Source organism: Corvus hawaiiensis, chromosome 4, assembly GCF_020740725.1.
Source record: "Corvus hawaiiensis isolate bCorHaw1 chromosome 4, bCorHaw1.pri.cur, whole genome shotgun sequence".
Lineage (NCBI taxonomy): Eukaryota > Metazoa > Chordata > Aves > Passeriformes > Corvidae > Corvus > Corvus hawaiiensis.
In genome coordinates this window covers 44,801,282-44,814,243 of record NC_063216.1, presented here as the reverse complement: position 1 = coordinate 44,814,243, position 12,962 = coordinate 44,801,282, and the positions used below count along the sequence as shown (strand labels likewise).

The 12,962-nt window shown below is 43.8% G+C and overlaps 1 protein-coding gene across 1 annotated transcript in view; it reads left to right on the top strand.

Annotated features, from left to right (window-relative positions):
- The first annotated feature begins 1,524 nt into the window (after positions 1 to 1,524).
- RAP1B (RAP1B, member of RAS oncogene family) overlaps positions 1,525 to 12,962 on the top strand; it is a 35,234-nt gene continuing 23,796 nt past the window's right edge. Inside the window, exon 1 of the mRNA XM_048299949.1 lies at positions 1,525 to 1,613. The gene's annotated coding sequence lies outside the window, so the exon portion shown is untranslated. The remainder of the gene's footprint in view (positions 1,614 to 12,962) is intronic.

Below are 12,962 nucleotides of genomic sequence, written 5' to 3'. Positions count from 1 at the left end.
ATAAAACACAGAACAATTAAAGGCACACTGTAAAATACTATTACATTAATGACACATATCTGCTCCTGGAACACTGCAAGTTACTTGTGATTAGCCTAGTTCACTGAAGAAAGTTGTGACGGTTGAGGATATATATCTTTGTTCGTTCTTTTCCTCTGAATATTTCTGGGTGCTGATAATAATATCTAATGACATAAAAAATAAGAACACAAGTTATTTTTCTGTCTGGTGAGCAAACATGCTACACAGCCAATAATTGCATGAAATGCTCTTCTGATTTTCACTTGAAAGGCTGTATTTCACCTATTTTGACACCTCTCATTAATGATTTTTGTCCTGGATAGGATGCCTTGCTGAGAAAGGACTGGTTTCTATGGACTTGACTTCTCACAACTAGAGCTCTCTTGCATTACCCATCATTTACAGGGACTCATTATCAAAGGACTGCACAAGGGTTTAAGCTGTAAAACACCAAGAGATTTGTCTGGACTTTGGAAGAGATTTTATGACGTTCAGGATTTGGGAGCAACAATGTAGAAGAAAAATAAATTTTTAAGTGCGTCGCTTTCTAGATGCCCTGTATCTCGATGAAGTTCATTTCACTGGTCATCCTTTGACCCTGCTCTGAGCTCCAGCATCTCCTACAGATTCGCTTGAAGTCATATGATCTCTCTTTTCTATCTGCCCTACAAACAGATAGCCTCTGCTTCCTCCACACCCACTCGCCTCGCCAGAAGCCTCACTGCAACTTCCTGTCAGTTTTATATACTCTTGTGTAAGTGTGGAAGTGCCGTGGACTTCCTCAGAGCACAAGTTCTATCTGAAAGGACCACGTTAACCATTTGCTTACCAAGTGTTTCCTAGAAACATAAATGCTCATTTATTTTTAACTTTCATCAGCTAAACCCTTTGTAACTGGAAAGTATGAGTGACACTTGGGAGGAAAAAAAAGAGATTAACGTATTTTAGGACTAAAATAACAGAAAAGCTGGAAAATATCGCAATTATTTGCAGGCTTTGGGAATCCTGCTTTGTATCAGCACGACTAATGACAGACTGTTCACATCCAGAGGCATAATGATCCACATAAAACCAGTAGTATGCAGCATCTCTGAAACACCCTTCACCAGTGGATCTCAACACCCCATTAGAAACGCAGGAAATACTGCACTGGCATCTATATTTCCAGCTCTTTATGGTCTTCATTAACTTTAAGCAACCATAGTGTGCTTTTGGCGCACCTTTGAGCCGTAACCAAGCCACGGCTCCCACCCGGAGCGTACAAGAACTCGGGGACAGGGCCGGCGCTAAGCCAAGGCGCACTCGGCCCCCGGCGTCCCCGCGCCGCCGCCACACGCCCAGGGGCGGGGCGGCCGCGCGCGTGCGCAGGGGGCGGTGCGGAGGGGTCACCCCTCCCTGCGCCCGCCCCTCCCTCCGCCCCCGCCGCGCCAGAGCGAGGCTGGGCGTGCGGCGTCACGGCGACGGCCCCGAGCCGCGCCCCGGCACAGGCGGCGAGCGGAGCCGAGCGGAGCGTAGCGGGCGCAGCGCAGCGGGATCGGCCGGCGAGGCGGCGGCGGCGGCGCGCGGTCGGCGGGGAGCGGAGGCGCTGTCCGGTGGGTAGCGGCCGGCAGCGCGGGCCGGGCCGGGCCGCCGTGGCGGGGAGCGGCGCGGCGTCTCTGGTACAGGTGGCGGGGCGGGGTGGGGGCGGCGGCGAGAGGGGGGGCGGCGGCGGCGGAGAGCGGCGCGCTCTGAGGGAAGGGGCACCAGCCTGGAACATGGCGGAAGAGGAACGGGGAGCCGCCGCCTCGTCCGGCCTCAGGCGTGGTGGGACCCCGAGGGGGTGGAGGGAGCGGGGCGCTGAGGGGCAGCCGTCGCGGCCGGGCCCAGGGCCCGGCCCTGCCCTTCGCCGCCGCCCCCCGCCCGCCGGTCCCCGGCGCAGAAGTTGGAGCGGAAGCGGAAAGTTGTAACCCCGCCGGTCGGGGCCGCGACGTGGGGCCCGGACGGCCGCGGGGAGGGGCGGGTGACGCCCGGCTCGGCCCCGCCGCGGGCGGGGAAGGCGACGGTGCCCGGCGGCCGCCGGCGTTGTCAGCGGGAAGTCCGAGCCGAGCCCCACCTAGTCCGGCCGCGGGAGAGGAGCCGCTCGCTCTTTCCGGCCGGTGTGTGGGGGCGAGGCGGGCGGGTCAGGCCGGGCGCGGCCGGCCGGGGCAGCCCGTCGGGGCTTGTGCCTGGGGTGGCCACGGAGTGGGACAAGTAGACAGCGCCGTGGCCTGTGAGTTCCCGTCCTGCTTACCACAGAATGAAATGGAAATGACAGAGATGTTCGTCTCGTCTAAGCACCCCACCATCACCCGTGTCAAAGCAAATGGAAGAATTTGACTGACACTTCCTGCGACAAACCCGTCTAATGAGCCTGAGATCCTTGTACCCTTCTGCGTGTGTTGGTGAAGAAGCAGTTTAAGGAAAACAAAATTTGCAGAGGAGAAAATAAACCCAAATCTGACTGTTCTCGCATTGGCCCTAGATTACAAAAGAGAATGAGAAACCAAGGTTTTCTACGAAAAAAGAATAACGTGCTTTTACTCCAGTTTCCATCTTAAAAGCATGGGTTGTGTTGCTCAGGGTAAACGAAACAAAAAAAAAAGGAAAATCTTTTTCTATACTGTTTTGGGGTATGAGAGTAAGGTAGTACAGTTCCAGGGGAGAGGGTACGTCAGAGATGCCCAGCTTGAAAATAATACATGTTGTGTGTTCTTGCATTTACATGTTTTGATTAGTGTAGTTGTAATTTTCCGCATACAACGGCTACATCTTACCCCAGGATGAGATGTGTAGACAGTGTATGACAAAGACTTTTCAGTACTCCTTCACAGTGAAGTATATATTGAAATTACTGTTACAAGAAAAGGAGACAAGAAACACTCTTCCATGAATTATAATTAAAAGGCAATGGAGCAATTACATTGCCTTAAAGAATAACCATTCAAAAACAAGTGTATTTCCCTTTGGAAAGAATATCTTATCTCTATGAAAAACTTTGAACATTAAGCAAGTTATTACCTTTTGGATGACTTGCCTCTATATTAAAATCACAAGCTTTTGGGAGGAAAAAAACCCAACCAAACTTGGTACAGTTGAGTATTTTCATTTTTTTAATTCATTGCATCTTTTTTTACTCTTGCTCAAAGTCTATCCTGTAGACTTCATTCTAGGTAAAAATGAACTGAGTGAATAGTGGGGGATACTTGGACTATTCACATTAAAGACTTTGCAAAAATAAACTTTTAACTAAGTAGATGTGGTGTTTTATTCCTTTGGTACCTGTATGTTTTCAGGGATGCTTGTTGTAGTGATATGGACTACTTCAGGTTTATCTTAGAGCTGTAGTCTAAAACTGTATTGTTATCTGTACGCAAGTAACTGAGTTTGGAATTACACTGTGCAATATAAGTGCTATGTGTCTTTTTTGCAGCCGATATCTTACTTGGAGCACCCGTCTGCCTGGGGGTGAAATAATCTGCAAAACAGAGTTGAAAGACCAAAAAAAAAAAAGTAAAATCAGAACTTTTATATGGGGGGGAAAACCCAGTAGTCTTTTTATTGTCTGTACCTGTGCTTTTATTACTATATATGTGCACCAGTTAAGTTTTCTGAGTGGAATTAAAATTGTGCTTTTTTGTTCCAAAGCTCTGCTGTAGGACAGTTCATCAGAAATAAATCTGAAGTGAGCCATGACAGTTCTTTTTGTGCTGTGCCAGTTTTGCAGAGTAAAACTGACTGTCTTTTTAATTGAGAGTCTTTCTGGAACAGAGGCAAACAGATGGGAATCTAGGTGAGGGCCTACAAAAGGAGAGAGAAATTGCTCGTATAGCTGAGGAAGGAAGTGTGTTGAAGGCTACACTGTAGCTTGTGATCTCACAGTTAGTAAATGTGACAGGGAACTAAAATAAACAGTTGTCCACCTATCATCTGGGATGTGGGAAGTGCAAGAGTCACAGAAGTACTTGAGTACTTGATGCTTACTGCTGCAGTGCCAATCCTGTCATCCACAGAGCTCTGCTAGCTGCTCAGGGTTAGGTACAGAGAGGTGCTCTTAAGGACAAGAATATCTTACCGATAAAAACAGGCACTCTTGTCCTTGGGTGTATGCTGAGAGGGTAGGCGGATCCTTTATGAATTGGCCTTTCCAAGTAATGCTGAGATGACTTTCGGATACCCAACTGACATTTGAGAGTGTTCGTCAGGTTAGGTTCAAGTTGTGAATTTTAATCAAAATTGCTCTCTTAGTAAAACAGATCACTCAGCATACGCTGTGCGACAGAAGTTCGTGTTTAGCTTGTGGTTGCAAATGCTGCCACTCCTTTACCTCAGAACAAATCCAAAAGCAGACCAAAGTGCACTGTGTGGTGTCAGTGTGCTGAATCCCAGCTGAGTTGGGGCAGGCTTCTGCTGTGTTCTGTTGCATCTAGGTCAAGTAGAGGGATATTTTAGACAGCCTCCTTGTTCAGAGAGATGAAAGAAGTATCTACAGTAACTACACCTTCATATTTCAAGACAAACTTTGTTTTCCTGCTCAGCCGTGGTTAAGATGGTCTGTTTCTATTCTTCTTGCATAAAGCAGGGGAAGAAAGAAGTGGTTTTGTACTTGAATGCCATTAATAGACCTGTTTTCAAGTTGACTGAATTTTCAAAGTTGTTTAACAGTTGAGTGTAGTAGATCTTTAGTACCTTAGAGCACCTAATGTATGGCTTTTTCCTTAAGGGCTGTCATCCATGAGGCAACTGGGTGAGACAGACATAGTAGAAGTAATATTGTGATGAAGTTATGGCAGTTTGCTTGTAGTAGGCAAATGCTATTTGGAGAAAGTCAAACACCTTGTCTGCTGGTACAAACTGTTTCTTCATGAAGCAGTTGAATGAGGTTACCTTCAAAAGCAGCAGTAGGTTTTGGCTTGAAACTCTCATCTCTCAAGCTTTAGAATGTGTAAAGAAACACTGGACAGCTAAAAGTGAAAAAGTTTTTTATTTTTGTGTGTGCCTGCTCATGCATGCTATTGTGAGCTCCTGACATACTGCATGTTCCTCTCTTCTAGCAGCAAGAAAAGGGTGGAAGGCTGTAAACAGCAGGTTGGAAATCTGCCTATTAGGCAACTTTTGAAATATAAAATGATTTGGGGGCCCTCTAGCTACTCAGGATGCTTTTTTTTCAAGAACAGTGATTTTAATGGTGATTTTTACTACTAAAGCAGTAAAGGCACTATTAAGACCATAGGGGAATGTGTGTTGTGGAATTACCGAAACTTTTTAGAAGTGAACCAGGAAGAAGAGGAGGCATTTGACAATATCTTGTACACTGTCCCAGTCAGCTCTTTATAGTTATTAATCTAAGGACTTGATATAATTTGAAGTAAATCCCTGCTATGCAGCTATGAAAAGAGACTGCCAAGTAAGTCCACGCCAAGTAAGTCCACATGGTTAGTTGATTCCTGACCAAGGGAGGAAGGCTAGACAGACCATAGTGCAGGAGCAGAACAGCCTAGCCCTTCTGATGGATTGGTGTTTGCATCCTGTGGCAGACAAGCAACATCTCATGTTTCTCCCCAGCTTGAAATTCTCTTCAGGAAATCTGTACTTTCTTAGATCACTTGGTATCATTCCTGCAGCTGTTGCAACACAGGAAGCTGGCCTAGATCTGAATGACTTGACCAGGTCTTCTGCAAAAAGGATATTGTGTGCCACTGTTACTCATTGATGAAATAATTTGCAGTGTAACCCTAATTGTAGAGCTGTGAGAAACCTTACATCATTAATTTTTTGGGCACTATTGAAGACCTGAAACAGTTTATTTTCATAACTGAAGACGAAGCAAGGCTCTATAGTTAAAACTCTTTTTCACAGAAACTCAGGAAAATGTGTTCTTTGCATCAAGATTTGACATTGAAGTGACTCTTACTTGCATTAATTATAGTGGTTATTACTACCTAATTTCAGTAGGTAATCTGGATTAAAGGAAAATAAGTACTTCAGCATGTCCATTAGTATGGCTTACTCTATAACTTTTTGTGACATTAGATGATGAAAGTTTTTTCTTAAATTAACTTATCTATTGCCCAGATAACGTATGCCTGTCTAACCTCGTCTTCAGTTAATCTGAAATGATTTGTGAACACAGATAGTCCCTGCAACTTTCTTTTTCTCTGCATTAGTTAGCTTTTGAAGTCTTGTCCTATTTTTCCCACTCATAGTCTGAACACTCTGTTTCTGAAAGCTAACGAATTGTGCCCTCACTTTGTTTTATGTCTGCAGTGAAGAAAAGTTTCTTAAAAGCATGCTTCATATATCAGGAAGAAGCAAAAAACCCAGTACCACCACGTCTCTGTCAAGGATGAGCTGCAGACATTTGTGTTATCTATGTGGAGTTCCAGAGAGAAGGTACAGGAGGACCTGTTACTGGGAGTGGCACTTCAGCACTACAGAAGTGAAAGTGGTTTTGGTAGTTGCAGAGTCAGACCAGCTACTTTGATTTTTTTTTTTTTTTTTTTTTTTTTAAGTTTTCATGTATGGTCAGTATTTTTTTATTTGAGATTAAGCTATCATGCTGAACAGTAGTTGGATTGCATCAAAACCCAGATAAGGGTGATAGTTAAGTTGTGAAACTGTACAATCCTTGCTTGCAGTTAATCAAACTTGTATAACATCTGGTCTAATACTTCCCCTAGATTTGTTAGAAGACTAGTGGAAAGTTGCTAAGTGTTTCAGAAGGGTAAACTGGAATGTGGAGTGGAAGTAATCTCCATTGAAGTGGAAGTTACCTAAAAATCTTATTCTCTGCAGTACAGTGTTTAGGACTGGATTGATTTATTTATCAGGTGAGATTTACTGTTGATACTGAGTTGTGGATGTCTGATCACTGGAAATGTTCAAAGCCAGGCTGGATGGGGCCCTGAGCAACCTGATGTAGGGGGGTGGTATCCCTGTCCGTGTCTGGTGGAACTACATCATCTTCTAGGTCCCTTCCTACCCAAGCTGTTCTGTGTATGTGACTGTGTCTCCAGGTGTGTGGAGGGGCAGCGCAACGACATACTGTGCAGGAACCTGTTTTATTAATCTTTTAAATGTGAAGCAGTTATGGGGGATTGTTAGAGGTTGTAAGATGTTGTCAATAACCCTCCTGTGATCTTTCATTCTGAAGGTACCTGCAAGGTAACATTTTGAAAGCTTGATGTACCAGTTGACCCATAAACGTAGCCTACTTGTCTTCATGTGATTGCTTTTTGCATAAAATATTACTGGAAGGTTTTCTTTGGGTTGGGTAAGTGTATAAATTAACACAGCTTGCAAAATCTTGACTCTTGCACTTCTGGAGTTATATTTATATCATTAGTAAGAATAAGGATATATCATACTGTCTTTTTGTGGCTTCTGACTTGTTTAAAAATGGAGATTTGATGGGCAGTAGATAGTCCGTGAGTGTGGTGGTTTTATTCCCATTCAGAGAATGGTCCTTTTGTTATTTATTATCTGTATTGGTAGAAGCATACAGAAGATGGAATGTGTTTTCATGGGTTTTATGATGAGGAGCATCAAAAATAAGTTTGTGGCAAGTGTGAACTCACCTTCAGAATTCTTAAAAATATAATACCAATCCATAGATGAATTTCCAAGGTAGTTTTATATCAACAAGTATACAGTTCAAGATGCCTTGGACTTTTGTTCTTTGTGAGGTGTGAAATGTTACGTTCAAAAATCCAACCTCTACCAAGATAAGTTCTTGAATGTGCCATACTTCTAGAAACTGATGCCAAATTGTCATCAAATTGTCACTTGGTGGAATCAAAGAGACTGTAGTAGTCCTGTGGCATTGAGGAGGACTGAAGAGGCAAGAATAGCTGACTGTCATGCTGGAGAGTATCAATCTTCTATTTTTCTGATACTTTTTTTTTTTACTTAGTAGCAGGTTAGGTGGGATTTCACCAAAGAAGAGACACCCTGGCACTTAATCTCTGTGGGCACTGAGTAAGTTTGGAGACCAGTAGAGAGAATTTGTAATACTATAATAAGCAGACACTCATAACTAGTTTTTTATCTGGATGCTTGGTCTTCAAATGTTCTTACTTTTGGTGTACAATTTTCTACTTCCTTTTTGTATCTGAATATTAGAGAAGAAAGGAAGCATTTCTGAATTATAGCTATGTATACCTCTACTTATTGTATGTTCTTATTTTATTGTTACCTTTTCACCTTTCTTTATATTTGAACTTAAATTTTTATATTTGCTTATATTTTTAATGATCCTCTGGGTTTTTTTCCGATCTCCCTAAATCTTTTATTTCAGAAATTGCCCAAAGCCAATTTGAGGTTCAGCCAGAGATCTTGCATAGAAAACTTAAATGTGGTAGCTGAAACTCTGCAAAGACTGAGGAGTTGAAAATGAAGTTTTACAATTAAGTGCTTTAGGCCACTGTGTGAGCTTGTGTTTGGCATCCTTTTGATCTGTGTAGTATTCTGAAGAAGAGTGCTGTATTACTGTGAGTATGAATTAGAGTGAGAAAATAAGAATATTTCACGTGAAGCCTGGAAGAGAAAGATCTAGTAGGTTGTACAGTTTTATGCTTGAAGAACAAAGAAGTCCTGAAGTCCTCCTTTTCTGCTAGAAATCTGGGTGCTGTTTAGCCAGGAAACCAGTGAAGAAGCAACATTAAGTGCATGTTAGTTTGAACATAGTTTAACTGCAGTGACCAATATTTTGAACATATGCAGTCTTGCTAACTAGTTCTGCTTCTAGACAGAGGCAAGATCTTAAGATGCAGTTTGCAAAAACTTTTTTTGAAGACAAATAGATGAATTTGAAAATATTTGTATTTACGGGTAATGCAATTCTTTCATTACTTAATCTTATTGTGAGACTACTTTTTAAATGGAATTTGGTGCTATAAGTTTCACAGAGGAAAGCTGAAGCCTCTTTTCTGAGATGAATGCGGAATCTGCTGTGGTAGTAGAAGTGAAAATAAGGAACCGTTCACAGACTTGCCTACAGAAGGTTGAAGTCACAGATCACAAGGACCTAAACAAAGTAAGCATTTGGTAAACTGCAGGCACCCCAAGCAATGTAGAAATAAAGGACTGGTTTCCTGAAGGATAAACTTGCTGCACTGGTCAGTCAGGGTAGACTGAAAAGTCATTCTTCTGCTTGGGCTGTGCCTAAAATACAGATTGTTTTGAGATGCTTGTATTTAATTTGCTGAAAGTAAAACTCTTCAGTGAAAGATTAAGGATGTAATGATAATGCTCATTTAAATGCTGTAGTGATTGTGATTGTCATAGCCTAAATAATAGATGACTCTTAGATTGTGGATTTTATTTAGAGAGGTCTTTCCAAGCAAACCCTTAGAGTTGATTTTAAATTTCAGTAACCTTTGGACATCTTCTGTTTCCTTATCAGTGTGTTTGATCTGTTGTGGGTTGACCCTGAGTGGACATCAGGTGCCCACCAAAGCTGCTCTATCACTCCTCTCCTCAACTGTACGAGGTAGGGTATTGGGTTTGCATGGCCAAGCTTTGGTAGTGTGTAGGCTATAGGGGTGGCTTCTGTGAGAAACTGTTAGAAGCTTCTTCCATGTCTGGCAGAGCTAATCCTTGGTAGTTCCAAAGATGAACATGACACAGATCAGAGCTGGGCCAATTAGAAATGGTAGTAATGCCTCTGTGATAACAGATTCAGGAAGAAGAAGAAGAAGGAAAAAAGAAGTTATTGCGCAGTCATAATTGCAGCCAGAGAAGAGCAGGGTGAGAACGTGAGAGGAACAACCCTGCAGACACCAAGGTCAGTGGAGAAGGAGGGGTAGGAGGTGTTCCAGGTGCTGGAGCAGATTCCCCTGCAGCCCGTGGTGCAGACCATGGTGATGCAGTTGTGCCCCAGCAGCCCATGGAGGACCATGAGGATGCAGAGATCCACCTGCAGCCTGTGGAGGAGACCCACACCAGAGCAGGATGCCTGAGAGGAGGCTGTGACCCCGTGGGAGGCCTTCACAGGAGCAGGCTCCTGGCAGGGACTTGCAGACTGATGGAGAGAGGAGCCCATGCTGGAGCGGTGTCCTTGTAGGACCTTTGACCCTGAGGGGGACCAATGCTGGAGCAGCCTGTCCTCGAAGGATTGAGGGGTTCTGTTGCTTGTGGGATGGACTCATATTGCAGCCATTCATGGAGAACTGTTGTTGGTGAAATGGACTGGGGAAGGACTCCTCTCCCTGAGCAATGGGAGAAACAGCATGTGATGAACTGACCGTAACCCCCATTCCCTACTCCCTGTGCTTCTGGGAAGGAGGTAGAACTTGGGAAGGAGGGATAGGTGGGGGGAAGGTGTTTTTAAGGTCTTACTTTATTTCTCATTATCCTGCTCTGATTTTGTTAGTAATAAATTCAGTTAATATCTCTCATTCCAGCCTGTTTTGCCTCTGATTGGATTTGGTGAGTGATCTCCCCCAGTCCTTACCTCAACTCATGAACCTTCCCTTATATTTTCTCTCCCTTATCCTGCTGTGGAGGGGAGTGATAAAGAGTCTTTGGTGGGTGCCTGGCATCCAGCCAGGGTTACTTACTACAGATAGAAAATATACAGCACAAGGCTTGTGGGTCAAGATAAGGATGGGGAAGAGCACTTGCTAGTTGTTGTCATGGGAATAAAATAGACTCAGTTTGGGGAAATCAGTTTAATTTATTGCAAGTCATATCTGAGTAGGATAATGAGAAATAAACCCAAATCTTAATAACACCTTCTTCCGAGGCTTAACTTTGCTCCTACATTCTCTACCACCTCTCCCTTAGCGGCACAGTGGGGTGGGGAATGGGTGCTACAGTCAGTAGCATGTACATGTTGTCTCTGCTGCTCCTTCTTCCTCAGTAGTAGGACTCCACACACTCTTCCCCTGCTCCAGTGCGGGGTCTCTTCCATAGAGATAGTCCACACAAACTTCTCCAGTGTGAGTCCCTTCTGGGGGTGCAGTCCTTCAGGAACAAACTGCTCCAGCATGTCATTACCATAATGTTACAGCCTCCTTTGGGCATTTATCTGCTCTGGCCTGGGGTCCTGCAAGGGCTACCAGTGGGTCTCTGCTTCGCTGTGCGCCTCCATGGGCTGCAGTGGGACAGCCTGTCTCACCATGGGCTGCAGGGGAATCTCTGCACTGGCACCTGCAGCACCTCCTCCCCCTCCTTCTTCACTCAAGTCGGTGTCTGCAGAGTTGTTGCTCTTGCATATTCTCACTCCTCTCTCTGCTGCTGTTGTTCCCCCAGCAGTTGACCCCTCTAACCCCCTTCTTAAATACCATTGTCCCAGAGGTGCTACTGTTGCTGATGGACTCAGCCTTGGCCTGCAGTGGGTCTGTCCTGGAGCCCATCTGGCAGGGGCTCTGTTGGACATGGGGGAAGCTTCTGCCAGCTTCTCACAGAAGCGACCTAGCTACCAAAATGTTGCCATGCAAACCCAATAAAATTTGACTTCTAGCAAAGTGAGTCTTGAGGTATGACAGGTTTCTCCAGAAAGTGGCAAGCTTTGAAGATGCAGAGGAAACAAGAATTATGGTCTAAACATGAACTAGAGTGATCTTCTTAAGAAGATTCAAATAGAATCTTGTGAAGACTTGATTAAACAAGTTTAACCCTCATTAATTTGATAACTCTGTCCATATAATAGAAAGTGGTGTGGGGATGAGTGTGATTCAAATTCATTTGGTTAAAATTATTCCACTTTTTGCGTAGGTGTCCTCATGTCTATGAGCTCAGGCTTGCAAGTGTGAATTGCTTATCCTTTGGAGTTGTGTTCCTAACTCGTAGGTTTTTCACCTCTTGGAAATTTGTGACCCATTAAATGAGAGTTCTGTGGGGGCTAAGGTGCATCAGCTGCTCACAGAGCAGATGCAGAGCTATGGCAGTTCACAGCTTTGCATGCAAATACTAGCTAGAATTTGTTTTTATGGGGATTGTTGGTTTGGGTTTTGGATTGGGGATTTTTTGTTGGTTGTTTTTTTGGGGGGGGGGGCGGGGACATGGGCATGGGGAGCCATTTTAGTGGGTGGGATTTTTCTGTGAGGTTGAGTTTGTTTTGTGTTTGGGGTTTTCTTAAATACTGTCTTCTGAAGCTTGTGGCAACTTAACAGTTTCCTAAGGAACAACCAAGTTGTCTGTGCATCTCCATATGGGCAGAGGTGTGAAGGTCAACTCCTGCAGTTGTCATCTTCTAGTTGAAGTTTGCTTGTGGGTTGGATATTGTCTGTGGAGCAGCCATCCCTAGGTTCAAAGTGCTACTGCCTTGCTGCCAGAAACAGAACAGGATGTTTTGCCCAAGTTTCACCCACTTCAGTTAAGCATGTCAGACCTTATAGAAACTCATGTTTATCAGTGGATTCAGCTAATGAAGTTAATTGTGAAAAGAAGCAGTTAAGGTTGCACCTCCATTATTGCACAAGTAGCAAAACCAAGTGGCAGAAAATAGTAGTTGTTGCTGGGTGTTAGTGTATGCCTTTTTCAGCTTGCTCTCAGGACAGATGTCTGAAGCTGTAACAAAAGAACTGTTAGGTAAAATTTGGGTGACTTTTAGTGAGGTTTGTTGCTCATGTTCAAATACCATGTTTCTATTAGGGAAGTATCGATTGAGAGGTCAAAACAGACATGAGTTACAATTACTTGGGACTTTGCTGGAATGGTTCAGTTATCATGAAAGAGCTAATTTTATTCCTGTTAATAAATGCTAGTAGTGAGTATTCTCAATTTGCATAGAATCAGTGTCTTTTCAACAGATAAAACTTCTAATCTTAATTAAAATGAGGTATGGGAATTTGTGAGACTTCTCTCTGGCTACCAACCTGATTTGTAATAGAATTACTGTAAATTGTACTATGGAAGGATACTTTGTACATAAAGGGCCTACACTAGCTGGGTTTAAATGGCCAATAACAAAAAATCATATA